Source organism: Pogonomyrmex barbatus, unplaced genomic scaffold (genome assembly GCF_055798465.1).
Source record: "Pogonomyrmex barbatus isolate J1 unplaced genomic scaffold, ASM5579846v1 scaffold14, whole genome shotgun sequence".
Classification (NCBI taxonomy): domain Eukaryota; kingdom Metazoa; phylum Arthropoda; class Insecta; order Hymenoptera; family Formicidae; genus Pogonomyrmex; species Pogonomyrmex barbatus.
The window spans coordinates 6,237,246-6,255,042 of NW_028297110.1; the positions used below are offsets into that span (position 1 = coordinate 6,237,246).

Below are 17,797 nucleotides of genomic sequence, written 5' to 3' on the forward strand. Positions count from 1 at the left end.
AACAGTCCATAGTCCACTACTGATCTTATCATGCTCTTATATAACGTCAATGCCGTATTGACTTCCATACCTCTTCTTTTTTTGTTTAGGTATTTCATGAGTCCGTTAGCCTTCTTAACCTTACCTCTGACCAGTTCAACCTGATGTTGGAAGTTAACCCTGTTATCAAACCATAGTCCTAGGAATCTTGCCCCTACATTGTTATGTATATCTACCTTTCCCAACTTTATCTTCACTTTTTTATCTCGTACTCCCTGCTTGTTGAATTCCACCAGAACCGTTTTCCTTGGCTCTAGTTCCAGTCCCAACTTCTCCAGTCTGTTGGCCAAATTGGTTGGCCGCCTCTTGAATTGCGAGGGTGTTTGCTTCTCTGTTTTTGCTTGTGGTGTACATAGCAATATCGTCTGCAAATTGAATTGTTCGTATTCCCCTTCCTAACTCTTCTGTAATATTCCTCGTATATATTGAGTACAGCAGTGGACTCAGCACTGCCCCCTGCGGTAAACCTTTATAGACCCTTCTATCTATAGTTTCTTCTCCAGATACGATAAACTGGGTGTACCTGACCCTGCTCCATGCATACACAAATCTTACTATGTCGCTAGGGCACCTTATCTCTTCCAACTTCTCGATGAGTATGTTTAAGTCTACGTTATCATAGGCTGCGTTACATCCACAAATAGCGCTGTAGTGTATTCCCCTCTAGAGAATCCATTTCTGATGTCAGTGGTGATTTGCGTCAAGTTGTCTGCACAGGACCTCCCTCTTCTGAATCCATTTTGATCCCTGTTTAATAAATTATTCTTCTCTACCCACCATACCAACCTTTCGTTTACCATTCTTTCCATTACTTTACCTATACAAGACGCTAGCGCTATCGGTCTGACCTTCTCTTGCCCTGGTTTGTCTATGAAAACCACCTGATATTCCTGCCAGCTCCTTGGTAGCTGATTCCTCTTCCGTATATCGTTGAGTACCATTAACATTTCCTGTTGCATTCTATATGGCAACGCTTGATCATATCATATTCAATACCATCCCTTCCAGGTGCTGAATTCTTTCTTATCATTCTTAATGCTCTTTTCCATTCCGCTGTTGTAAAATTGTCCTTCCATCTTAATCCCTCCTCCTGTTCTCTTCTAACTTCCATCGGCGGGTTTTCCACGGACGGGGGGGCTAGTTTTTCTATCATTTCTTTTATACTTTCCTCTCTGTTCCTACTCTTCCACTTGTTCCATTCTATCTTCGCATTGCAGTTCCTAAATATCCTCATCGTATTCCATACATAGTTCATGCTTATGTTCTTATTAATCGATGTGCAGAATGATTCAAAGTTCTGTGTCTTTTTTAATTTGATCACTTTTCTCGCTATGGCTCTGCACCTCTTGTATTCTATATATGCATGCATCGTTCCTTTTCTAACAAATTTCTTTTGTGCCTTTTTCCTATTTCTAATCACTTCTTCGCATTCCTCATCCCACCATTTAACTGGGTTTGCTCTTTTATTATTTATCTTATTCTTTTTATTCTCTTTCTTGTTGCCTCTTCTCCTCGGGGTGATCTCTTCTATGGCCGTTTTCATACTTTCACATAGTAGGTTATATCTTATCCGCATGTCTTTATCTCCTGAATCCAAATTTATTGCTTTTCTTGTTTTTTCCCATATTTCAGTAACCTTTCCACTATACTCTTCCCATTTTGTCTTATTGGATGAGATTCTATTCGTCTTTTTAATGTAGTTGGCAATCTCATAGTCCATTTCCATTATAATTGGGTAATGATCTGAGCCCCAGGAGTCCTGTAACTGATATGTCCTTATATTATCTAAATCCTCAATAGGTCCCAGTATTAAATCTAAATTGTTAGACGTTTGGTCTACCATACCCATTCTGGATTTTGTATCGTCATTATAACATACCAAATTCTTCTCATCCATTATCTCACACATGTTTTCTCCATTTCCATCCGTATCTCCGCAATTCCAAATAGTGTTATGTGCATTAAAGTCCCCAACATAGTATGTTTTATATTTATTTGCATTATTTGTAAGAATCTTTCGCCATGTAGTTTTACTCAACCTGATACCTGGTCTCCTGTAAACCGCAACTATGTTGACTTTTTCTGAAAGATTCTTAATCGTGATGCCCAACCTTTCAACTGATTCATGCATATCCTTCTGGCACTTTAAAATATCGAACTCTAATCTATTGTGTATCACCACAGCTATTCCTCCTTTACTGTCTAGATTATCTGTTCTATATGTTTTGTAGCCTGTAAAATAAATTGGGATGTTCTTTGGTTGTTTAATTTCCGTTATAACCGCTATATCATAGTTTCCTATTCTCCTGGCCAATTCTTCTTTTTTATTTCTGATCCCTCTGCAATTCCATACTAATATTGTGACTGGGGCCATTATGTATGAGTATAATAATAATAAAATAGCACCTTAATTATTTTTTAAAAAGGAAAAAACGTTGCTCTAAATAAAAATCTTCATGGTGGCCTTTCTTGTAAAGCAACAATAATAAAAAATAAAACGAAACAAATAAAATACATTTAAAATGTAACTGAAATAAAATAATCTAAAAAAAATAAAATTTTAAAAAGAAAACAAAAAGTATCAGTCTTATAGGTTATCTATGTTTCTAATTGTACTATATGGCGTAACACTTATGAGCTACCTTATTGCTAATCTTAATGTTTAATAGTCTCCTTAGTTTAATTCAATTTAATTTAGTTTAACTCTTAGTTTCTAACTTATTGCTATGGTACGTCTTTTGAACTATTCGTTGACCTTTCCGAATTCCTGTCTCATTCTTTCTACTATCCTGTTTTCTCTGTATTTTCTTTCTTCTCTATATATCCTGTTTCTGTCTCGTATAATGTCCTTCCTATGTTGTTCCTTATCTTGTTCTCCGATCGTCTGGTCTCCTTCCCATCTCTTATCTCGTTTAAGCTCATCTAGTGCTTGTTCCAACAAGGATTTCAAATCCCAGTCCTTGTCTGCTGCCACCAACAGTCTGGCTATGAATTCCTTTCTTTTCTCATTTTCCGTGATCAATGCCTTCCCTATTGAGTAGCCCTCCTGTTCATTGCTAGGGAAGTGTGTCAGGTTTCCTTCCTTTTCATGTGTTAGTGCTATTCCTCTCTTTTCCTTCGTGATTTCTCCCTCTCTAGTGTCAAACCGTGCATAATAGTTGGTCCTCGCTATAGGTACCTTTGTCCTTTTTCTCCCGTCATCCCTCTTCCTTTCCCGTCCTAGGGATCCGGAATTGTTCGGTGAGTAGTATGATAGGTCATCACTGCTTGTGTCATCTACACCCCCCTTTTCCCCTTCCTTTCCTTTTCCTTTCCTGTTGTTTTCCTTACCTATCACTTTGTCCCTATACAGAGGTTTTTGTCTCTGATTCGCTCTCTGTCCTGGTCTATTAAGTAGAGGCCACTTGTTTGGTTTTTCATACCTGTCATATACCTCTGTTGGGCCTTCCTCACTACCCTCCAGGATTTCAATCGCTTCCTTATACGAAGCGTTATTATATGCCATTACTTTTTTGAGTACACAGTACACAAAAAAGTAATGGCACAGTTGTAACATTTTGTTGGTTTGTCACAATGACCGTGTGCTTTTTCACCACAATTGATACAACTTTCTTCACTCTTGCAATGTATCTTTCTATGACCGTATCTAAAGCACTTGTAGCATTGCATTACTCTCTCCAGTAATGCAATGCTACAAGTGCTTTAGATACGGTCATAGAAAGATACATTGCAAGAGTGAAGAAAGTTGTATCAATTGTGGTGAAAAAGCACACGGTCATTGTGACAAACCAACTAGGCTTCAGGCTACATATGGTCTTACCCATAGCACAGCTAGATCGTTAAAAAAGCTTATCTTATCCTTGGGTTGATTCCCCTTAAAAGTGATTATCACTGAGTCAACCGGTTCGAATTCCACCTTGTTCTCCTCTTTGTTCCATCTTCTTCTCATCATTCTTTCTATTCTCACCACATCCTCTGGTTTTGTAAGTAATTCGTAGAAGTCCACAATTGTGTCCAGGTATAATGGTACTACGCCTTTGAAGCACGTGTCACGGTCTTCAATTCCCGCTCTGTATCCTTCTTTTTCTTTATCCTCGTTGATCTTCTTGATAGCGTTATTCGCATCTATTGGATTTAGAAAAAATAATGTGGCCAGCTTATATCCATTCATCATTATGCGTTTGGGGTATATTCTTTTGTCTAGCATATGCATAACCTTAAAATAGTTACTACCTTTTTTAACTGCACCTGCTCTTTCCATTATCCTTAGTGTCACTTTGTAGTTACTTCCGAAATTTTCTTCGAATTCCAATTTCCTACTAACCTTCGACACATCTATCTCACTAATGTGCTTAAAGCACACCTTCCTCCCTCACGTATACTTCCCTCTTTCTTTGCTCGTTACTCATTGTCACGTTATTCCTACTGTTTGTCTGTTGCATTTCGCTGCCACTTACTGACTGCGAGCCTTTGTTACAGTCCGCCGTTGGTACCGTGTCTCCTTCCCCCTCCGTTTCCATTTCCTCTTCCGATTGGTCCTCACCTGCATCACGTGCCTTCTGGCCATTCGTGTTGCAGGTTTCTCCCGCGCTCTTCTCAGCCTGTATCAGTTGCTTCCTTGCCTTCTTCTTTTTTCTATCTACGGTTTTCCATTCCTCATTTTCGTTCTCGATGTTAGTCGTATCTATCATCAGCTGGTCCAAAGTGTCCTCCGTCGCTGGCCTTTTTCTTTTGTTGCTTTCTTCGTTCATTTCAACGTTTAATCTTGCCTCGAGTCTCCTTATTGTTCTCTTAAGCGTCTCATTCTCTCTCAGTGTTAAGCTTATACTGCCTCTTCTCTCCTCTCTCCGCCCCTCACCCAGGGGCTCTTCGTAATCCCTTATTTCTTCTATATTGTCCTATAATTGTTCCTGTACCTTGATATATCCTAATACTACACTTCAATATATCTCTTTTAAGCTCTAAAAAGAGCTGATTTACCTATTCCGAGGGTATAAAACACCAAAAAACCGTCAGACACCACTCGAACACGTCCGCACCTCATAAACCGCCGCCACCTTCACCCTGTGACACTGCAAATATTTTAAAGGTTATGCTCGAGAATGAAGCAATCAAAACCTTCAACAAATTTTAGCTAGCGTCAACTGGTGACTATATCTAGAACTAAAAGACATTCCATCAAGCACCCAGACATTGTGTTTAATTGTATGACACAGTGTCTATCTGTGTCTTCTTGCTGGAAAGCTCCCTCTCTCTTCAACCTCCCACGGACATAATCATATCTGTATTATTACCAGTCCATACATATAAGGTCTATACCTATTTCACATGACCAAATACTTTGTAATATATACATATATATTTCTAAAAGGCGTAACAACTTTTTGTTAAAAAAAACTTTTTTCTTCAAGAAATGAATAAAAGATATAACAATTATCGAAAAGAATAAAAAAAAACATTTGTACATATTTGTTATTGTTCAAATATATAAAAATATATAAAATTCGTGTGTCGGTATATATAGCATATATAGAACTTTCATGCGCATACGTGACTCCTTACTTCATACGCATGCGTTTTTGTACATGCTTTTCGGGGCCATGTTTTGAGTCAAGTTAGCAATCTAATATATAAATATAAATCTCTATGGGAACAGCAGGGAGGATCAGTGCGGCAGTCCAAGGAGCATGATTATTCATACCAGGTCAGTCAAATCTAATTTTAAATCTCGGTCTCGGTTTAAAATTAAAGCCGACATATATGACGGAAGTGTTCCTTTGCGAGAATTTTTATCTCAGTTTTTTTAAATTGATTGCTCGGGCAAATAGATGGGGAAATTCGGAGAAACTGATTGTATTGGCTTCCTTTAAGAAGAAAGGCGCGTTCAGTTTTAGAGGAGGGACAGAGGGTCGATCATGTAACTTTTCCCCTAGGACGGAAACGTGAAAAGTGAAAAGTTTCACATGAACTTACGATTATATGATTTTGCAGGATCATGTAACTCTCTCAAACGTGAAAATGTGAAATTTTTCATGTGAACTTTTTCGCCATATACCTTGGTGAAAAGGCGGAAATCTAGGGAATTAATAAATATGCTTCGGAATTAGAGAAGATTAAGGTTAGGATCAAGTGTATATATACAATACGTAGTACATATATAATTGGTTATTAAAAGATGTATATAATACTAAAATAATTTTCATTAGCTATAAAACCTATGAAACTATGTTTCATGATTTCACTTTCCGCGCATCCAAGCTACATATATAATCGCTGTACGTGAAAAGTTTCACGTGAAATGTCAAGGCGTGAAAAATAAAAAGTAAAAAGTGAAAAATGAAAAATGAAAAATTTCATGTAAAGTTACATGATTGACCCCCAGAATTGGAAAATTTGCAATAGCGAATTAGTTTCAAGATTAGAGTTACATTTTAGGGAAAAACTTTCGGCACAAAATTATTACATACAGTTTATAAATCGAAAGCAGAAATCGGGGAAGATTTGGCTGCGTTTGGCTCGGATTTGGAGCGTTTATCTCGTTTATCTTGTTTAGCCTATCCGGAGTGCTCGCCTGGCGTACAAGATAAAATTACGTGCTCGCAATTTATTGTCGCGATGGCAGACGATTTTATTAAACAGATTATCTTTACATTTTTAAAGGTCGCCGTGGAAAAAGCCATAGTAAAAATTATTAAAAAAAATAGCTTTCCTAAATTTCAGGAGAGGGACAGAAAGAGGCAAATTAATTTTGAGGTCGGACGCAAACGGAACTTTTGAAACGAAGGAGAAATTAACGTGATTATAAGCAAAATCGACTTCTGTTTCCGAAGCGGGTGTTGACAGATTAAGATTGAGATGGAGTGCGAAAGAGAAGTGCAGTGAAGCGGAGGAAAGTGTGAGAGGAGCGAGAGAGAGAGAGTTAGAGGAATGAAGGGAGTTGAGGGGGAGAGAGAGATTGGGAGAGTGGAATGAAGGAATTGGGTGGCAGTGGAGTGAGATTAGGCGGCTAACAGGGTTCGAGAGGAAGGGAGGAGGAATATTTGGTACGAAGAAGCAGGGGAAAAGTGGGCACGAGTTACGCAGCGAGAGAGAAGGTCGGACAGGTAGAGCGCAGCACAGAGACTAAAAGGCGCACGCGCACGAGCGGCAGACCGCGGATTAGATAGAGAGAGGAATTCGAACGACGAAAGGAAAAAGGATGGGGATTGGAGCGGGAGAAGGAAGAACAGCGGCGTAGAGGATAGGGGAATGGAGAAGGAGGAGTTGAAGGAGACGAGAGGGGAAATGGAGAAAGAAAGGCGAAAGGGAAAAGAAACGGCAGGGAAGGAAAGAGGAAGGGTGAGGACGAACAGTGTAGGGATAATTGATTGAGTTGATGAAAAGGAAAAGGGAGCTGGAGGAGGAAGCGGTGGGAGGTGCGGACAGGGAGGAGACGGAGTGCTTTAGAAAAAGTACGATAACCCCGAGATCATCGATGGGGGCCCAAGAAGGGGGAGGCGAAGGAGACATTAGGAGGACCTTGGATGGAGGAATTTAGGGAAGATAGGAAAGGATGGAAGAGAGTTTAAAAGATATTAAGAGGGAGTTGGAGGAGATGAGAAGGAAGGAGGGCGAGGAGAACAGAAAGAGAAAGAATGGAAAAGAGAATAGGGAAGCTGGAGTTGAGATGGGAAAAAGATTTAAGAGTAGGGAATGGGGAGGGGAAAATTGAGGCGTTGGAAGGATTGGAGGATAGAGTTAAGGCACTGGAAGAAGCGGGTGGAAAGGGGGGTAGGGGGAAGATGAGATGGAGGAGAGGGACAGAAGGGAGAGGTTTGAGAGGAGGAATAATGTAGTGGTGAAGAGCTTTAAGGAGCAGGGGGAGATGCAAGGAAGGAGATATTCAGACAGATAGGTGGTGGATGTAAGGGTGCAGGAGGTGAGGGTGGTTAAGACAGAGAAGGAGGAGAGAGGAGGAATGGCGGTAGTGAGGTTAAGGGAGGGGGATAAAAGAGAATTAATAGGAAAGAAGAGTTTGAAAGGGGAAACATATGGATCGAGGATGGATCTGACGTGGCAAGAGAGAAGAGTTAGATGAAAGTTTAAGAAGGTGGTGATGGCGAAGGAGAGAAGAGAGGCGAGGATATGGGTGGGGAAACGAAAGGGTGATGATCGAAGGAGAATGGTGGTTCTGGGACGAGGAGGAAGGAATTTTGAGGGATAGGTGGGAAGAAAAAAGTGGGGAAAGGGAATTCGGGGGAACTAGGGAAGAGGGCAGATTGAGAAGGAGAAAGGAGAAAGAAAAAGGCAGGGAAAGGGGAAAGGTGCTGGGAAGAGGAGGCAGGAGAGAGGGGAAGAGGAGCTATAGAATTGCATTCTGGAACGTAGCAGGACTCGGGAAGAAAGAGGACTTCTGGAGAGGGTTGGAAGATCGGGTGGTCGTTATGTCGTGGCAGTTATGTCGGAGACATGGGTGGAGGAAAAGGGATGGGGGAAATTGAGAGGAAGGCTGCCGAAGGGATATAAATGGGAGGTACAGCCGGCAAAAGGAAGGAATAAAAAAGGGAGGGCGATGGGAGGGATGATGATGGAGGTGAGAAGGGGGATCGAGGTGATAGAAGGTGAGGAAACGGAGAAGAAAGAAGTCATCTTGAAGGTGATCAAGTTAGGGGGGGGAGAAATGGAGAATTGTAGAAGTGTATGTAAATGGAGATTTGGAAAAGAAATGGGAGAGAATACAAGGATGGGCGGAAAAGAGCAGAAGGATTAGGACAATAGTGGAGAAGGATTTTAATGTGAGACGTTGGGAGAATGGTGGGAGGGAGGGGAGGACAGAGAAGAGGATGAGGGAAGGAGATCGAAGGACGGTAAAGTGAGTAGGGAGATAAGTTGAACGAAGTGGGATGACATGTATTTAACGGATGCGGGAAGGAGGATGGAGAGCTTGGATGTATTCCAAGAGGAATAGGGAGGAAGGGGGAAGTCGGTGGTGGATTACGTAAATAATATATAAATAATAGGGGACCAAGAGGTATAAAGAAGTTAAGAGTGGAGGATAGGGTGGAATCAGACTATTTTTCGGTGATCGTCTGAATTAAAGAGGAGGACAGGGGGATAAGTAAGAAAAGGGATAAGGGGAGAAAGCAGTGGAATTGGATGGAAGAGAGGAAAAGGTTATTTAGAGAGAAGATGGAGGAATTGTTGAGGGAGGAGAGAGAGAGAGAGGAAGAGAGGTGGAGTTGCGAGAAAATGAAAAAGGGGATTCAAGGAGTGCTGAGGGAAGGGCAAGGGGCGATAGAGATGGAAAGAGAAAAGAGAGATGGTGAGATGAGGAGTGTAAGGAGTGCAAGAAAAGACTAAAAGAGGAGCTTAGAAAGAAGGGAAAGAGAGGAGGGGAAAGATACAGAGATTGCAGAAGGGAGTATAAGGAGTTGTGCGAGAGGAAGAGGAAAGAGGAGAATAAGAAGTGGACGATGATAAGGCAGGCGAAAACGGAGAGGCAGGTTTGGGAGGTGGTGAACAGGGAAAGGAAGAAGAGGAGGAGAATAAATGAGGGGATAGAGTGGGTAGGATACTTTAAGGGTCTGTTAAGGGGGAGTGGAGGGAAAAAAGATGCGTTAGGAGAGAAGGGGATATGGAACCGAATATATCGAGGAAAGAGGTGGTAAGAGCGGTAGGGAAGGTGAAGAAAGGTAAGGCGATGGGAGGGGATGAGATGCCAGGGGAGATTTGGTGGTATGGAGGGGAGAGGCTGTTGAGTTTTGTGTGGGAGAGATGCAATAAGATATAGAGGGGAGAGGAATGGATAGAAGATTGGAGCGACGGGATAGTAGTACTGATAAGGAAAGAGGAAGAGGGAGAGAGGGTAGAGGATTACAGGAGAGTGACCCTGATGCCGGTCTTGTATAAGATTTATGCAATGATTTTAGAGGAGAGACTAGAGAAGGAGGTAGAGAAGAAAAATTTAATGCCGCACTTAGTGCCGCAGAACCAGGCAGGTTTCAGAAAAGGGATGGGCACATTAGACAACATTTATGCCTTAAATTATTTGGTAAACAGGCAATTAAGTAAAAGAAAGAGGAGGTTGGTGGCGTTCTTTATGGACCTGAAGGCAGCTTTTGATTCGGTGGATAGAGAGATATTGGGGAGGGAGATGGGAAGGAGAGGGGTAAGGGAGGTAATTAGATGTGAGGAGATTCTCAGGGAGACAAGGTATAGGGTGAGGGTGGGTAGGGAGACGAGCAAGGCTTTTTGGATTGCCAGGGGGATAAAGCAGGATTGTCCGCGAGTCCGAGTCTCTTCAATTTCCTGATGGTGGACATAGAGGAGTACATGAGGAAGAGAGGCTGGGAAGGGGTGAGGCTGGGAAGGAAGGTGTATACGTTGGCGTACGCGGATGACCTGATACTGTTGATAGAGGAGGAAGATGGGATGAGAACAATGATGGTGGAGGATATATAAAGGAAAAGGGACTGGTTGTGAATGTAGAGAAATCAAAGATTCTGAAGAATCCCAAATAAGAAGGGAGGGTGTGCATCACGACGGGGCCCGACCACGAACCAGTCGTGAAAACTCGTAATTATTTTGCGAAAAAATACCACCTCAGCCAGGAATCGAACCTGGATCTCCTGCTTACCGGGCAGGCATCTTATCCCTTCGACTACCGAGGCATGTGATAATATTATCGCAAATAACGTATTTAGAATAACACGTCAACAATACAATGATACATATATATATATATATATATATATATATATATGTATATTACAATATACATATATATATATATATATGTATTCTTTCGAATCCCCACGATCGGTACTCCAGAGAGATGATGATCCTATTCTCTCGATGGATGCAGGTCGGACTGCAGCAGCGACACTCTCCAACGCCATTGGCAAATATACAAATAATCCTCCTGGAGCACGACAGGAGAGATTGCATCAAGCATGGCTCGAGCCCCCGAATAAGAAGGGAGGATGTGCGTCACGACAAGATGGTGAGAAGGGAGGAGGGTAAGATGGTTCTGGGAGGGAAAGACGAGGTGAAGATCTTCAAGTACTTAGGGTACGTCTTTCAAAGAAATGGGGGACAGGAAGAACAGGTAAGAGATAAGATAAAGAGGGAGCTGGCGGTGTTGGGACACGTGTAGAGGATTGGAAAGAGAAGGTTTGGGGGGGACTGGGGGAAAAGGATGTGGCTTTTCGATGCGCTTGTATGGACGGTGATGTCATATGGGATGGAGGGAGAGAGAAAAGATTGAAAGAATGCAGAAGAAGTATTTAAAGTGAGTGTTAGGGGTGAGATGGAAGACGCCGGGGTACATGATAACGGAGGAGTTGTAGAGGAATAAACTAAGGGCCAGAGCGGGGAGGAGGGCATGGGTTTTGAGGAGAAATTATGGATGAGAGGGATAAAGTGGCAAGGAAATGTTGTGAGGAAATGAAGAGCGTTAGCAGGAGGGATGATGTCGGACTGGAAGAGGGAGAGGGAAGAATTTTTTCAGGAAAGGGGGATAGACCTAGTGACATTGGAGGAGGAGAGGAAGGAGGGATATTTGGATTTTGGTAGGCTGGAGGAGAGGGACAGGAGCCTGCAAAAAGAGGAGAGATGGCAGAGGAGGATAGAGACCTCAAGATTTAATAAATGATACAGAGTGAAGGGATTTAATAAATGATACAGGGTGAAGGGAAAAGGTATTCCGGGTACTTAAAAAAAGGGATGGGCGGAAAACTGGTGGGCGAAGATAGCGAGGTTTAGGTTGGGGGAGAGCGTAAGAGAGGATTTATTAGGGAAGAGAGGAAGAAAGGGCATGTAGGGTGTGCAGAGGAGAAACGGAGACAGTTTGGGAGTACGTTTGGGAGGAGTGTAGGGAGGGGAGAAAAGCTGGCAAGAAATAGTAGAGACAGTATTAGGAGAGGGAGATGAGGGGGAGGACTGATTGAGAAAGCTGTAAAGTTTCAGAGGATCAGGGAAGGAGAAGGTGGAGGAGGAAGAGGGAGAGAGAGAGAAAGAGAGAGAGGGGAGGGTTAAGCTATTTTGGTTTATGTAAAATCCGTTAATGCTTTCATTATGCGAAGAAAAAACCTGCGATGAAAGTGAAGGCTCCTGGCGGGCGGGGGTGTGTGTGTGTGTGTGTGTGTGTGTGTGTGTGTGTGTGTGTGTATGCAGCGAGCGTGCGATTAAGATAGTTTTAAGTTAGGTTAAGTTAAATTTAAGTTTAAAGATATATGAATTTGTTATGGATTCTGTAACCCCAAGGGAAACATGGAATAAATATATAATTAATATAAGCAAAATCGCGGGCAATTTAATGACTTTAAGGAAAAACAAAAGGAAACTTTCGGTCCTAAAAGAGGAGCCAACGATTGCTGGCAATGTGAAGCTAAAGGACACTTTCGATCGGACTGCCCTTTATTAATTTGAGTTAATTCAGGATTAATTCAAGGAAGGGAAACTCGGGCTCGCCGAGCTTTGCAGCAGTGTAACGCAGAGCTCGGCGCGGAAATGTAATACCGCAAGGGGAAGAAATTTTTCTTTCGGGAATTTAAATAGGAAATCAGGAAATTTTTGTTTTCAAGAAAAGTTAGACGATCAAAATTGTGTTTTCAAAATTGACATGGGCTCACATATTTCGATTCTAAATAAAAGGATGGTTAGGCCGGGAAGGCAACAGTTATGGGAATAGAAAATTGAGATATCCGACTGGGCAAAAAGTTCCCATTGATTTTAAAACAAATATTAAAGTCGAAATAGGGAAGTTTTCCTTAAAATTTCTGATGTATGTGGCGGAAATTGAGGATGAATGCATCTTGGGAGCAGATTTTCTTGTTGTAACGACAAGGCCATTACTTGTACAAAATATATATATATATATATAAATATACACTTGGCTTATTTCCTGCGCTACCTATCCTGTTTGTACGCACACCGCTCGCGCTATCTCACTCGTTTGCCTGTACACTGCACGCGCCGTCTCGCTCACGCTATCTCTCATGGTGCCCCACGCGCTATCGACTCCCCACCGCCGGACCGACGGCGTGCAGTGGGGAACGCTGGCCGGGTATATAAGCCCGGCCGGTCGAGACATCGGGACCAGATCCCATCCTGCGATCCGACTCCTGATACCGACCTGACCAGTACTTACTACCTCTCGGGGCCAAGGTTTCGCTTGACTCTGCCGAGTTTCACTGGTTTTCTCGATCTTCGAGCTGGTTTCGCTCAGCTCTGTCGGGTTTCACTGACTCCTGTTAACACGCCTCAGGCTAAGGTTTCGCTTAGCCCTGTCGGGTTTCGCCGACTCCTGTCACCTCTCCTCAGGCTAAGGTTTCGCTCAGCTCCATCGGGTTTCGCCGGTTTCCGTTGCGAAGGTAGGACTCGACGTGACACTCGGCCCTGCCCGCAATACCTAGCCGTCCAACCTGACATTAGCTTGTAAGTGCATGCGATAGAAATTAAGTCTGCTAGTTATAAGCCGGTAATTCTAAGATCTTTAGCTGTAACCGCGCCGTAGTCACGTGTAAATAAACCGTTGTCGACCGCACGCCGCACTTGTCTAGCGCTTTGCGTCAACCGCTTTGCGTCTCCGCTTTGCGCCAACCGCTTTGCGTCTCCGCTTTGCGTCTCACCTCCTGCTGCCCACTACACTGCGACATCTTCCGGCCCTGCACTCTGTATCTATCTTTCTACCAATAAACGATCTTTTCGCTGCAACTTGTGTTCGCGTACGCTTGAGTCTCCCCTCCTCTCGAACCCGGACACCGACGAGCCGATCCGAGCGTCGAGCGGGGTGACCGCGTTACATTGTTAAAGTCGGGCAGAATAGGATCTTCAATTCCCTCTTTAGCAATGACGATTCTGGAAAAGAGAGGAACCTATCTTGTTCTCGTATTAGTCTCTCAGAAAAGAAGGTTCCTGAATTTTTATTAGATTTCTTCAATAAGAATTCGATAGGGTTAAATGATTTATAAAAGAAAAGTTTCTCTGAATTTCTCGAAGATTTTCAGGATATTTTTTCGGAATTGTAGCGGGTAATGCTCGATAATAGAGCACTCAATTTTTGTAGGAAAATCAAGTCCTATTAAACAGACTCATTCCCTTACAGTTGCAAGATGAGGTGGAGAAAATTCTTGAAGAGATGAAACAGCAAGGGGTGATTGAAGAATCCCATAGTATCCTCATAATCTTTGGGTTTTGCTTGCGGTTATGAAGAAAGAGGACGAGACATTGAGGTTCTGTATGGAAAGTTCAACGCAATCACTGAGAAGGATTGTTACCCATTGCCAAGAATTGATGATCTTCTTGATCGATTGTCAGGAAATTCTTGGTTTTCCACGTTGGATTTAAAAAGTAGGTACTGGCAGGTGAAGATTTTATCCAGAAGATAAGAAAAAAACAGCATTCTCAATAGAAAACGGTTTGTAGCAATTTACTGTGATGCTATTTGGATTATGTAATGCCCTGGTGACTTTTGAGAGATTAATGGAAAGAGTTCTTTATCAGATATTAAATAAAATCTGTTTGGTTTATTTAGATGATATGATTTTCAATAAAACCTTCGAAGAGATGTTGACTAATCTACGGGAAGTTTTTCTTCGTCTCAGAGTAACAATTTAAAAATAAATCCAAAGAAATGTTCCCTGTTTGAAAGGAAAGTTAAATATTTAGAACATAAAGTTTTGGAAGAAGGAGTTTCTACTGACTCTGAAAAGATTACTTCCGTGCAGGAATGGTCAGTTCCGCGAAATAAGAAGCAAGTCTCTGTAACTTTTTGAAGTTTTGCTCTTATTATAAGAAATTTGTTAGAAGATTTTTTGCAAATTGCAAAACCCCTATTTTCCTTGATGGAGAAACAGTGTAGGTTTGTTTGGGATGAACATTGTCAGGAGACATTTGAAAAGCTTAAGCCATGTTTGATTTCTTCCCCTGTTTTATCTCTTCCAATTTGACAGAAAAATTCATTTTGGATACTGATGCCTCGAATCATGGCATTGATGCTGTTTTATCCCAAATTCAAGAAGAAAAAGAAAGAGTTATTGCTTATTTTAGTAGGATGTTAAATGAAACTGAAAGAAATTATTGTGTTACTCGTAGAGAGTTGTTAGCAATAGTTGATTCTTTGAAAAGTTTTCATCATTATTTATATGGACAAGAATTCTTAATAAGAATTGACCATGTTTCTCTCCGTTGGTTGATGTCTTTTAGGGAACTAGAAGGTCAGTTGGTTGGCCCGCTGATTGGAACGTCTTTAGCAATATAACTTCAAAATTTCTTATGGAGTAGGGAAATCGCATAGAAACGTTGATGGATTATCAAAACGCCCCTGTATGGAAAGTGATTGCAATTATTGCGCCAGAAAGAAAAGAAAAGGAAAACAAAGGGGAATATTTAGGAAGAATAGTTTTAAAGAGAAGAGAATCGAAGGATTAGCGGACAGCGCAGTTAGAAGATCCTTCGATTGTTGAAATTCTTCGGAATAAGGAAATAGGTAGATGCCCTCTTCGACATGATTATTTCCGGGAATACTTCTTCGAAAATTTATTGGTCTCAATGGGATTCTCCGGTTATTAAGAATGGAATTCTTTGTAAATGGAAATAGGAGTCTCCTGATTTGAAAACTAATTTGAAAATTATTTTTCAAATTGTTGTTCCTCATAAAATGATGCAACAGATTTTGAAGGAAACTCATGATTCTCCTACAGGAGGGCATTTTAGAATTAAATTAAATTTTAGAATTAAAACTCTTGAAAAGATTCGGAAGCGAATTTCTTTTGGGTGACATGCAAACAAGATGTGGAACATTGGATTAGGATTTGTAAAGTTTGTGTTGCTAGAAAAGATCCTGTTGGAAAGGGAAAATCTGCTTTTCAGATTTACAATGTGAGTGCTCTCTTTGAGAGGGTGTAGGCGGACATGTTAGTTTCTTACATTTTTTTCTTCCGAAAATAAATATTTATTAGTAATTACTGATTGTTTCTCAAAATAGAAGCTTTTCCACTGAGAAATCAAAACTAGTAGAAAGTAGTAGAAAGTGGCAGAAGTCTTTGTAAGTTAATAGTATCTAGGCATGGAGTGTCGTTGGAGATACATACAGAGGGAAGGAATTTTGAATCGCGAATGTTCCAGGAGTTATGTCAAATTTTAGGAATAAAGAAAACTCGCACTATTCCTCTTCATTCAATCTAACGATCAGGTGGAATGACAGCATCAGACTTTGTTAAATTATTTATCTAAATTTATTTTAGAAAATCAGAGAGATTGAGATTGTTGGGTTCCTTTAGGATTATTGGCTTACAGATCTTTTAAGCATGAGGTCATAGGTTTTACTCCTGCAGAGTTGAATTTGGGAAGAAAATTAAGATTGTCTATAGATCTTCTTCGTGGTTATCCTCCTGAATCCGATAGTGTTTCTCAGGAAGAGAGATATTTATTTAGATTGAGGGAAAAAAAATTAATCAAATCTATAATGTTGCAAGTCAACGTATGGATTTAAGGTCGCAAAAGACAAAAATGAATTATGATCGGAAGGATAGGCGACTGAATTTTGTGCCTGGCCAGAAGGTTTGGTTTTATAATCCTCAAAAGATGCGAGATAGGATTCCCAAATTGCAAAATAGTTGGGAAAGACTTTATGAGATGGTTAAGAAAATGAATGACGTATTTATTGCATTTGTAAAACAAAAAGACATAAAAATAAAGTGGTACATTTAGATAAGTTAACTCCATTTGAGGAAAAGAAAAATTTGTAGGAAAAAGAATCGAAGCCTGTAAATGTGTAAAAAAAGATATGTGGATATTTCATTTTTGGGAAAATAATTAATTTGAAAGAGAGTTCTTTAGGTATAGATAATGTTTATGTTTTCGTTTCTTGTTTGAGATTTGTTGGCACCACTTAAAGAGGAAGATCTTCTGCTTACTGCCCGAACATCAGGCTAAGAAAATCTTTTTTTTTTAAGAAATTTGTCTCGTTCTCGGTTTTTTTTTGAACTGTGATTTTTCCGAGGAACTTAGGACGAATGCCGAGGCAGGAACTTGAGGTGTCGGAAGGTATTAATAGGACGAAAGGGTCCACGGAAGCTTCCCCTCCCCCTTGTCCGAAGATTCAAGAGAGAAGTGCGCAAGACACAAGATAAAGAAGAATCAGGAAAAAAGAAAGAAGAGGGAAGATGACCTCGCAGCGGCACGGAACTTCCGGGAAGGGTGAAGTTTGAGACTGATTCGACTCGGTAACCCACAGCAGCAGCTCGGGGTAGAGCAGGAATCTAATAGATTCTCTGAGAACTTCATCATGGAAGAAGAAGCCGACTTTTTTGCGAGGGAATTGTCGAGATGACAAAGAGGACGAAGAGGAGGGGGGGGGGTAGTGTTACAACCGAGCGGTGTTCTGCTCGATGCTATCCTGGGGGTCAATCATGTAACTTTACGTGAAATTTTTCACTTTTCATTTTTCACTTTTTATTTTTTATTTTTCACACCTTGACATTTCACGTGAAATTTTTCACGTATAGCGATTATATATGTAGCTTGGATGCGTAGAAAGTGAAATCATGAAACATAGTTTCATAGGTTTTATAATTAATGAAAATTATTTTATTGGTACAATATTACATACATCTTTTAATAATCAATTGTATATGTATTACATACACTTAATCCTAACGCAGCCCTAATCTTCTCTAATTCCGAAGCATATTTATTAATTCCCTAGATTTCCGCCTTTCCACCACCAAAATACATGACGAAAAAGTTCACGTGAAAAATTTCACATTTTCATGTT

General features: G+C 41.0%; 1 pseudogene; it reads left to right on the forward strand.

Annotated features, from left to right (window-relative positions):
- The first annotated feature begins 8,599 nt into the window (after positions 1-8,599).
- On the forward strand, positions 8,600-17,753 carry LOC148937423 (uncharacterized; annotated as a pseudogene).
- Positions 17,754-17,797: the final 44 nt, after the last annotated feature.